The following is a 10000-nucleotide window of genomic DNA, read 5'->3' as shown; positions in this document are numbered from 1 at the left end:
AAGATAGGAGTGTGGGTTGTGGGAAGCGAAGTTGCTGGTGGGATTTTGTGTGAGTGGTGCAGTATTTGCAGGCCGATTGTCCGTTCTCGTAAGCGAAGTTGATGGGCCGCTTTTGTGTGAGGTTGGAAGTAGTATTGTCAAGGCGAGTTTCCGTTCTCGGCAGCGAAGTTGATGGGCCGATTGGGTGTGAGTGGTGTTAATGTGTGCTATTTGCAGTGTATGAATTGCCAGGCTGGCCAAGGCGTTGCTTCTGGGAATTGTTGGGGACTGGGCTGTTTAGAAAGGCCGGTGGCGGGCGCTCCGTTCCCGACTCCCGTGTCCGATTAGGGTGGGGGACGGCTGGTTGGAAAGCCCCGACGCTGGCGCAGATTATATTGCCGGACTGGCCCCTGGCGAGTTGGGCAAAGTGTCGCAGTCCGGCAGCGGGTAACAGGCCAGCGGTCAGCGGCAGCTTATCGGTGATAACTTCGGGAAGGAAAGTCCGATCCGGTCGGGGTGAACTGCGACTGAACGGGGTGGTGGGGCCGCACAGACCAGTAGCGGGCTTGTGTAGCTGCCTCTTGGCCCGGCCGAGGTACAGCCGTTGGCTGGAGACCGCTTTCCGACTGCTGAGCCGGTGCCGCGGGGACCCACCTTGACGCGCCGGCTGTCCGAGCAAGCCAGGGGCAAGGGGCATCCATAGGTACCAGAAGGGAGTCGGTCCGACACCGGGAAGTCGGGTGCCCGTCGCTCCGAATCGAGCCCGGTGTTTTCGTGCGTGTAACAGGGCGGGCGTTTGGACCCGGTTGTCCGGGAGCGGGTCCCCAACGGCGGGAGATTGCCTGGGTTTGGCCGGCCGGCAGTCGAACGCCTTTGGCTCCGGACTCCCGTGTCCGATTTCGGTCAGGGAGGGCTGGTTGGAAAGCCCCGACGCTGGCGCACACTATATTATCGGCCTGGGCCCCGGCAAGTTCGGGAAAGTGTCGCAGTCCCGTTCCGGCGGCCGCCCCGTCGGTCAGCGGCAGCTTATCGCGGATAACTTCGGGACGGAAAGTCCGATCCGGTCGGGGTGAACTGCGACTGAACGGGGTGGCGGGGCCGCACAGACCAGTAGCGGGCTTGTGTAGCTGCCTCTTGGCCCGGCCGAGGTACAGCCGTTGGCTGGAGACCGCTTTCCGACTGCTGAGCCGGTGCCGCGGGGACCCACCTTGACGCGCCGGCTGTCCGAGCAAGCCAGGGGCAAGGGGCATCCAGTGGTACCAGAAGGGAGTCGGTCCGACACCGGGAAGTCGGGTGCCCGTCGCTCCGAATCGAGCCCGGGGTTTTCGTGCGTGTAACAGGGCGGGCGTTTGGACCCGGTTGTCCGGGAGCGGGTCCGCAACGGCGGGAGATTGCCTGGGTTTGGCCGGCCGGCAGTCGAACGCCTTTCGCTCCGGACTCCCGTGTCCGATTTCGGTCAGGGAGGGCTCGTTGGAAAGCCCCGGCGCTGGCGCACACTATATTATCGGCCTGGACCCCGGCAAGTTCGGGAAAGTGTCGCAGTCCCGTAGCGGCTGCCGCCCCGTCGGTCAGCGGCAGCTTATCGGGGATAACTTCGGGACGGAAAGTCCGATCCGGTTGGGGTGAACTGCGACTGAACGGGGTGGGGGGGCCGCACAGACCAGTAGCGGGCTTGTGCAGCTGCCGCTTGGCCCGGCCGAGGTACGGCCGTTGGCTGGAGACCGCTTTCCGACTGCTGAGCCGGAGCCGCGGGGGCCCACCTTGACGCGCCGGCTGTACTAGCAAGCCAGGGGCAAGGGGCATCCAGTGGTACCGGAACGGAGTCGGTCCGACACCGGGAAGCCGGGTGACCGTCGCTCCGAATCGAGCCCGGTGTTTTCGTGCGTGTAACAGGGCGGGCGTTTGGACCCGGTTGTCCGGGAGCGGGTCCGCAACGGCGGGAGGTTGCCTGTGTTTGGCCGGCCGGCAGTCGAACGCCTTTGGCTCCGGACTCCCGTGTCCGATTTCGGTCAGGGAGGGCTCGTTGGAAAGCCCCGGCGCTGGCGCACACTATATTATCGGCCTGGACCCCGGCAAGTTCGGGAAAGTGTCGCAGTCCCGTAGCGGCTGCCGCCCCGTCGGTCAGCGGCAGCTTATCGGGGATAACTTCGGGACGGAAAGTCCGATCCGGTTGGGGTGAACTGCTACTGAACGGGGTGGGGGGGCCGCACAGACCAGTAGCGGGCTTGTGCAGCTGCCGCTTGGCCCGGCCGAGGTACAGCCGTTGGCTGGAGACCGCTTTCCGACTGCTGAGCCGGAGCCGCGGGGGCCCACCTTGACGCGCCGGCTGTCCTAGCAAGCCAGGGGCAAGGGGCATCCAGTGGTACCGGAACGGAGTCGGTCCGACACCGGGAAGCCGGGTGCCCGTCGCTCCGAATCGAGCCCGGTGTTTTCGTGCGTGTAACAGGGCGGGCGTTTGGACCCGGTTGTCCGGGAGCGGGTCCGCAACGGCGGGAGGTTGCCTGAGTTTGGCCGGCCGGCAGTCGAACGCCTTTGGCTCCGGACTCCCGTGTCCGATTTCGGTCAGGGAGGGCTCATTGGAAAGCCCCGGCGCTGGCGCACACTATATTATCGGACTGGATCCCGGCAAGTTCGGGAAAGTGTCGGCGACCCGTACCGGCTGCCGCCCCGTCGGTCAGCGGCAGCTTATCGGGGATAACTTCGGGAAGGAAAGTCCGATCCGGTCGGGGTCAACTGCCACTGAACGGGGTGGCGGGGCCGCACAGACCAGTAGCGGGCTTGTGTAGCTGCCCCTTTCCCCGGCCGAGGTACAGCCGTTGGCTGGAGACCGCTTTCCGACTGCTGAGCCGGAGCCGCGGGGGCCCACCTTGACGCGCCGGCTGTCCTAGCAAGCCAGGGGCAAGGGGCATCCAAGGGTACCGGAACGGAGTCGGTCCGACACCGGGAAGCCGGGTGCCCGTCGCTCCGAATCGAGCCCGGTGTTTTCGTGCGTGTAACAGGGCGGGCGTTTGGACCCGGTTGTCCTGGAGCGGGTCCGCAACGGCGGGGGATTGCCTGTGTTTGGCCGGCCGGCAGTCGAACGCCTATCGCTCTGGACTCCCGTGTCCGATTTCGGTCAGGGAGGGCTCGTTGGAAAGCCCCGGCGCTGGCGCACACTATATTATCGGCCTGGACCCCGGCAAGTTCGGCAAAGTGTCGCCATCCCGCAGCGGCTGACGGGCCGCCGGTGAGCGGCAGCTTATCGGGCATAACTTCGGGAGGGAAAGTCCGATCCGGTCCGGATCAACGGCAGCCGAACGGGGTGGCGGGCCCGCACAGACCAGTGCCTGGCTTGTGTAGCTGCCCCTTTCCCCGGCCGAGGTACAGCCGTTGGCTGGAGACCACTTTCCGACCACTGAGACGGCGGGGCGGGGGGCGGCCTGCACGCGCCGGCTGCCAGAGCAAGCCAGGGGCAAGGGGCATCCAACGGTATCTGAACGGAGTCGGTCCGACACCGGGAAGCCGGGTGCCCGTCGCTCCGAATCGAGCCTGGGGTGTACGTGTGTTTAACAAGGCGGGCGTTTGGACCCGGTTGCCCGGCACCAGTCGAACGCCTGTCGCTCCCGACTCCCGTGTCCGATTTCGTTCGGGGATGGCTCGTTGGAAAGCCCCGGCTCCGGCGCACACTATATTGCCGAAGTGGCCCCGGGCGAGTTCGGGAAAGTGTCGCCGTCCCGCAGCGGCTGACGGGCCGTCGGTCAGCGGCAGCTTATCGGGGATAACTTCGGGAAGGAAAGTCCGATCCGGTCGGGGACAACGGCAGCTGAACGGGGTGGCGGGGCCGCACAGAGCAGTGCCTCGCTTGTGTAGCTGCCTCTTTCCGCGGCCGAGGTACAGCCGTTGGCTGGAGACCGCTTTCCGACCACTGAGACGGCGGGGCAGGGGGCGGCCTGCACGCGCCGGCTGCCAGAGCAAGCCAGGGGCAAGGGGCATCCAGCGGTATCTGAACGGAGTCGGTCCGACACCGAGAAGCCGGGTGCCCGTCGCTCCGAAGCGAGACCGGGGTTTTTCGTGTGTAACGTGGCGGGCCTTTGGACCCGGTTGGCCGGGCGGCAGTGGAACACACACAGACACTCGCATACACTGAGAGAGACAGAGAGAAGATAGAGATACACAGAGTGAGAAAGACAAAGTCAACTCAGTAACTGAAATGTGAAAACTGACAACTGGGAAACCAAAAGTCAGAGTGGCAAATGATGAACCAAGGTGGCAAATGATTAACTGAAAACTTGTCATTCACATTTGGGACGGAATTCACGATGGGAATGTATTCGGCCGCCTTACCGGGGCTTGGGGGTGCTGCTTTCCCGCTTGTGGAACCGAGTTGGGGTCGTCAAATGGCCTGGTGCATTGTTTGAAACACTGGTTAATGAGTTGTCAAGGTCGGAAATCATAGAACATAAGAGCAGCTCATTAACTGAAATTTTGAACATCGACAACTGGTTAACCAAAAGCCAGAGCGACAAATGATTAACCAAGGAGGCAACTCATTAACTGAATTTCGAACATCGACAACTGGTTAACCAAAAGCCAGAGCGACAAATGATTAACCAAGGAGGCAACTCAGTAACTGAATTTCGAACATCGACAACTGGTTAACCAAAAGTCAGAGCGACAAATGATTAACCAAGGAGGCAACTCATTAACTGAATTTCGAACATCGACAACTGGGTAACCAAGAGTCAGAGCGACAAATGATTAACCAAGGAGGCAACTCATTAACTGAATTTCGAACATCGACAACTGGTTAACCAAAAGACACAGGGACAAATGAGTAACCAAAGGGCCAACTCATTAACTGAAATTTCAAAGAGGCAACTCATTAACTGAAATTTTGAACATCGACAACTGGTTAACCAAAAGCCAGAGCGACAAATGATTAACCAAGGAGGCAACTCATTAACTGAATTTCGAACATCGACAACTGGTTAACCAAATGTCAGAGCGACAAATGATTAACCAAGGAGGCAACTCAATAACTGAATTTCGAACATCGACAACTGGTTAACCAAGTGTCAGAGCGACAAATGAGTAACCAAGCAGGCAACTGATTAACTGAAAACTTGTCTTTCACATTTGGGACGGAATTCACGATGGGAATGTATTCGGCCCCCTTACCGGGCCTTGGGGTGCTGCTTTCCCGCTTGTGGAACCGAGTTGGGGTCGTCAAATGGCCTGGTGCATTGTTTGAAACACTGGTTAATGAGTTGTCAAGGTCGGAAATCATAGAACATAAGAGCAGCTCATTAACTGAAATTTTGAACATCGACAACTGGTTAACCAAAAGCCAGAGCGACAAATGATTAACCAAGGAGGCAACTCATTAACTGAATTTCGAACATCGACAACTGGTTAACCAAAAGACACAGGGACAAATGAGTCACCAAAGGGCCAACTCATTAACTGAAATTTCAAAGAGGCAACTCAATAACTGAAATTTTGAACATCGACAACTGGTTAACCAAAAGCCAGAGCGACAAATGATTAACCAAGGAGGCAACTCATTAACTGAATTTCGAACATCGACAACTGGGTAACCAAAAGACACAGGGACAAATGAGTAACCAAAGGGCCAACTCATTAACTGAAATTTCAAAGAGGCTACTCATTAACTGAAATTTGAACATCGACAACTGGGTAACCAAATGTCAGAGCGACAAATGAGTAACCAAGCAGGCAACTGATTAACTGAAAACTTGTCATTCACATTTGGGACGGAATTCACGATGGGAATGTATTCGGCCCCCTTACCGGGCCTTGGGGTGCTGCTTTCCCGCTTGTGGAACCGAGTTGGGGTCGTCAAATGGCCTGGTGCATTGTTTGAAACACTGGTTAATGAGTTGTCAAGGTAGGAAATCATAGAACATAAGAGCAGCTCATTAACTGAAATTTTGAACATCGACAACTGGTTAACCAAAAGCCAGAGCGACAAATGATTAACCAAGGAGGCAACTCATTAACTGAATTTCGAACATCGACAACTGGTTAACCAAAAGACACAGGGACAAATGAGTCACCAAAGGGCCAACTCATTAACTGAAATTTCAAAGAGGCAACTCAATAACTGAAATTTTGAACATCGACAACTGGTTAACCAAAAGCCAGAGCGACAAATGATTAACCAAGGAGGCAACTCATTCACTGAATTTCGAACATCGACAACTGGTTAACCAAATGTCAGAGCGACAAATGATTAACCAAGGAGGCAACTCAGTAACTGAATTTCGAACATCGACAACTGGTTAACCAAGAGTCAGGGCGACAAATGATTAACCAAGGAGGCAACTCATTAACTGAATTTCGAACATCGACAACTGGGTAACCAAAAGACACAGGGACAAATGAGTAACCAAAGGGCCAACTCATTAACTGAAATTTCAAAGAGGCAACTCATTAACTGAAATTTTGAACATCGACAACTGGTTAACCAAATGTCAGAGCGACAAATGAGTAACCAAGCAGGCAACTGATTAGCTGAAAACTTGTCATTCACATTTGAGACGGAATTCACGATGGGAATGTATTCGGCCCCCTTACCGGGCCTTGGGGTGCTGCTTTCCCGCTTGTGGAACCGAGTTGGGGTCGTCAAATGGCCTGGTGCATTGTTTGAAACACTGGTTAATGAGTTGTCAAGGTCGGAAATCATAGAACATAAGAGCAGCTCATTAACTGAAATTTTGAACATCGACAACTGGTTAACCAAAAGCCAGAGCGACAAATGATTAACCAAGGAGGCAACTCAATAACTGAATTTCGAACATCGACAACTGGTTAACCAAAAGACACAGGGACAAATGAGTAACCAAAGGGCCAACTCATTAACTGAAATTTCAAAGAGGCAACTCATTAACTGAAATTTTGAACATCGACAACTGGTTAACCAAAAGCCAGAGCGACAAATGATTAACCAAGGAGGCAACTCATTAACTGAATTTCGAACATCGACAACTGGTTAACCAAAAGCCAGAGCGACAAATGATTAACCAAGGAGGCAACTCATTAACTGAATTTCGAACATCGACAACTGGTTAACCAAAAGTCAGAGCGACAAATGATTAACCAAGGAGGCAACTCATTAACTGAATTTCGAACATCGACAACTGGGTAACCAAGAGTCAGAGCGACAAATGATTAACCAAGGAGGCAACTCATTAACTGAATTTCGAACATCGACAACTGGTTAACCAAAAGACACAGGGACAAATGAGTAACCAAAGGGCCAACTCATTAACTGAAATTTCAAAGAGGCAACTCATTAACTGAAATTTTGAACATCGACAACTGGTTAACCAAAAGCCAGAGCGACAAATGATTAACCAAGGAGGCAACTCATTAACTGAATTTCGAACATCGACAACTGGGTAACCAAAAGACACAGGGACAAATGAGTAACCAAAGGGCCAACTCATTAACTGAAATTTCAAAGAGGCAACTCATTAACTGAAATTTTGAACATCGACAACTGGTTAACCAAATGTCAGAGCGACAAATGATTAACCAAGCAGGCAACTGATTAACTGAAAACTTGTCATTCACATTTGGGACGGAATTCACGATGGGAATGTATTCGGCCCCCTTACCGGGCCTTGGGGTGCTGCTTTCCCGCTTGTGGAACCGAGTTGGGGTCGTCAAATGGCCTGGTGCATTGTTTGAAACACTGGTTAATGAGTTGTCAAGGTAGGAAATCATAGAACATAAGAGCAGCTCATTAACTGAAATTTTGAACATCGACAACTGGTTAACCAAAAGCCAGAGCGACAAATGATTAACCAAGGAGGCAACTCATTAACTGAATTTCGAACATCGACAACTGGCTAACCAAAAGACACAGGGACAAATGAGTAACCAAAGGGCCAACTCATTAACTGAAATTTCAAAGAGGCAACTCATTAACTGAAATTTTGAACATCGACAACTGGTTAACCAAAAGCCAGAGCGACAAATGATTAACCAAGGAGGCAACTCATTAACTGAATTTCGAACATCGACAACTGGATAACCAAATGTCAGAGCGACAAATGATTAACCAAGGAGGCAACTCATTAACTGAATTTCGAACATCGACAACTGGTTAACCAAGAGTCCGAGCGACAAATGATTAACCAAGGAGGCAACTCATTAACTGAATTTCGAACATCGACAACTGGTTAACCAAATGTCAGAGCGACAAATGATTAACCAAGGAGGCAACTCATTAACTGAATTTCGAACATCGACAACTGGGTAACCAAAAGACACAGGGACAAATGAGTAACCAAAGGGCCAACTCATTAACTGAAATTTCAAAGAGGCTACTCATTAACTGAAATTTGAACATCGACAACTGGTTAACCAAATGTCAGAGCGACAAATGAGTAACCAAGCAGGCAACTGATTAACTGAAAACTTGTCATTCACATTTGGGACGGAATTCACGATGGGAATGTATTCGGCCCCCTTACCGGGCCTTGGGGTGCTGCTTTCCCGCTTGTGGAACCGAGTTGGGGTCGTCAAATGGCCTGGTGCATTGTTTGAAACACTGGTTAATGAGTTGTCAAGGTAGGAAATCATAGAACATAAGAGCAGCTCATTAACTGAAATTTTGAACATCGACAACTGGTTAACCAAAAGCCAGAGCGACAAATGATTAACCAAGGAGGCAACTCATTAACTGAATTTCGAACATCGACAACTGGTTAACCAAATGTCAGAGCGACAAATGATTAACCAAGCAGGCAACTGATTAACTGAAATTTTAAAATTGACAACTGGATAACCAAAAGTGGGAACTCATGCTTCGGACGGGCTTACATACGGCAGGCTGACGCCCGGCAGAGGCCCGGGCTTCGCCTCCCTTGCGTAAGCGACCGTCTCCGAATCGATTAAAGGCGTAAAATCGGAGTTCAGAGCGGGAAAATTTTTTCCCGAAAACGGCCGGAAAAAAAAAAATGTCTCCTTTTCCGCCGAGCAGGGTGGCATTCGAACGGGCACGGGAAGCCGCGTCTAACGGTGTAAAAACGGCTTGGCTCCGACGCGGGAGTGCGGAGATATGGCCGTTCAAAGTTGTACTGGAAGTCCGGAAGGAGAAAAATTTGACTGCCTGTAGCCGAAAAAAGTTCCAGCGGTCGGTCACAAAAGTCAAATCCGTCCCGCTGATTTGACACTTGTCATTTCTGGCAGGGGGGATTGGCGGGGTACCTGGAGAATGGTAGGAGGTGGTTTTTCGAGACTTTATCTGTTTTCCAGATTACTGTCTAGGGCCTCCAGGTCTGCAGAGACCGACCCGGGCTGCCGTCCAACCGACTTTTAACCCTTTTTGGGTGGAAATTTATTTCCATTTTTAACCAATTTTCGGGTTTTTGGTCGGGCTTAAAAACGGCAGCCTGACGCCCGGCAGAGGCCGGGGCTTCGGCTCCCTTGCGTAAGGGACCGTATACGAAACGATTAAAGCCGAAAAATCCGAGTTCAGAGCGGGAATTTTTTTTCCCGAAATCGGCCGAAAAATAAAAAAATTCTCCTTTTCCGCCGAGCAGGGCGGCATTCGAACGGGCACGGGAAGCCGCGTCTAACGGTGTAAAAACGGCTTGGCTCCGACGCGGGAGTGCGGAGATATGGCCGTTCAAAGTTGTACTGGAAGTCCGGAAGGAGAAAAATTTGACTGCCTGTAGCCGAAAAAAGTTCCAGCGGTCGGTCACAAAAGTCAAATCCGTCCCGCTGATTTGACACTTGTCATTTCTGGCAGGGGGGATTGGCGGGGTACCTGGAGAATGGTAGGAGGTGGTTTCTCGAGACTTTGTCTGTTTTCCAGATTACTGTCTAGGGCCTCCAGGTCTGCAGAGACCGACCAGGGCTGCCGTCCAACCGACTTTTAACCCTTTTTGGGTGGAAATTTATTTCCATTTTTAACCAATTTTCGGGTTTTTGGTCGGGCTTAAAAAACGGCAGCCTGACGCCTGGCAGAGGCCGGGGCTTCGGCTCCCCTTGCGTAAGGGACCGTATTCGA

The sequence above is a fragment of the Somniosus microcephalus genome, unplaced genomic scaffold, assembly GCF_052327205.1.
Source record: "Somniosus microcephalus isolate GS21.2 unplaced genomic scaffold, FLI_Smic_1.0 scaffold980, whole genome shotgun sequence".
NCBI classification, from domain to species: Eukaryota; Metazoa; Chordata; class Chondrichthyes; order Squaliformes; family Somniosidae; genus Somniosus; species Somniosus microcephalus.
This window is presented reverse-complemented; position numbering follows the sequence as displayed.